Here is a 1,495-nt window from a genome sequence, read left to right on the forward strand (position 1 = left end):
GCCTGAATGCTGACCCTTCCTCTGGTGTCAGGAGGCAGAGGGGTTTTGATGGGGCCACACACCCCCAGCACCAGCAAGGGGGGCCCCAGGGAGCCACTGCCCATCTCAGCGTGTGAATAAGGAGGAGTCAGGGCTGAATGCTCTCGTAGGCCATTCCAGCTTTAAGGTTCTGTGATTCTGGGTCAGAGAGATTTATATATATATATATAATTTTTTTTTTTCTTTTTTTGAGACAGGGTCTCACTCTCACCCAGGCTGGAGTGCAGGGGTGTGATCACAACTCACAGCAGCCTCAACCTCCTGGGCTCAGGTGATCCTACCCACTCGGTTTCCCGAGTAGCTGGGACCACAGGCAGGCAGCACCACACCCAGATAATTTTTGTATTTTTTGCAGAGATGGGCTTTCGCCAGGTTGCCCAGGCTGGTCTTGAACTCCTGGGCTCAAGTGATCCACTCCCTTTGGCCTCTCAAAGTGCTGAGATTACAGGCATGAGCCACTGCATCCAGCTGAAATTTAATGTTCGTCAATTATTTTCACTCAAGGCCTAGGGGTAATTATAGGCTAAGGGTGACTCCCCAGTAAAAATCAAAGTATCAGGCAAGTAAAACGGAATGACTTACCCTCAGAGTTCAGCATCAGGCAACATCACTAGTGGAAAATTTTTTTAAAGAAATCTGTCTTGGAGTGCTCACTTCGGCAGCACGTATACTACAATTGGAACGATACAGAGAAGATTCGCATGACCTCCCAAAAAAGAGTAAACAAATAATTCTGTCTGCAAAAGCAAATCAGATGGGAAATGTGGCCTCAATCATTCATGAGAGACTGAATGAAAGACTGCCCAGGAGGGAACCTCTAGGACCCACCTTGCCAGTGCTTGACATAGTAGATGCTCAATAAGTTTGTGTTTTGAGACAGGGTCTTACTCTGTTGCCCCGGCTGGAGTGCAGTGGCACCATCACAGCTCACTGCAGCCTTGACCTCCTGGGCTGAAGTGATACTCCCACTTCTCAACCTCCTGAGTAGCTAGAACTACAGGCACATTCCACCACACCTGGCTAATTTTTTTTCTTTTCTTTTTTTTTTTTCTTTTTCTTTTTTTTTTTGAGACGGAGTCTCGCTCTGTCACCCAGGCTGGAGTGCAGTGGCGCAATCTCGGCTCACTGCAAGCTCTGCCTCCCGGGTTCACGCCATTCTCCTGCCTCAGCCTCCTGAGTAGCTGGCATTACAGGCGCCCGCCACCATGCCCGGCTAATTTTTTTGTATTTTTAGTAGAGACGGGGTTTCACCACGTTGGCCAGGCTGGTCTCAAACTCCTGACCTCAGGTGATCTGCCCGCTTTGGCCTCCCAAAGTGCTGGGATTATAGGCGTGAGCCACTGTGCCCGGCCTCTAATTTTTGTATTTTCTGTAGAGATGGGATTTCACTATGTTGCCCAGGCTGGTCTCAATAAGTGTTTTTTTTTTGAGTACATGGACATACATAAAATATACC

At 48.4% G+C, this 1,495-nt stretch overlaps 1 pseudogene; it reads left to right on the forward strand.

The window, feature by feature from the left end:
• Nucleotides 1-685: 685 nt before the first annotated feature.
• On the forward strand, nucleotides 686-774 carry LOC129459058 (uncharacterized; annotated as a pseudogene).
• Nucleotides 775-1,495: the final 721 nt, after the last annotated feature.

Source organism: Symphalangus syndactylus, chromosome 19 (genome assembly GCF_028878055.3).
Source record: "Symphalangus syndactylus isolate Jambi chromosome 19, NHGRI_mSymSyn1-v2.1_pri, whole genome shotgun sequence".
Classification (NCBI taxonomy): Eukaryota; Metazoa; Chordata; class Mammalia; order Primates; family Hylobatidae; genus Symphalangus; species Symphalangus syndactylus.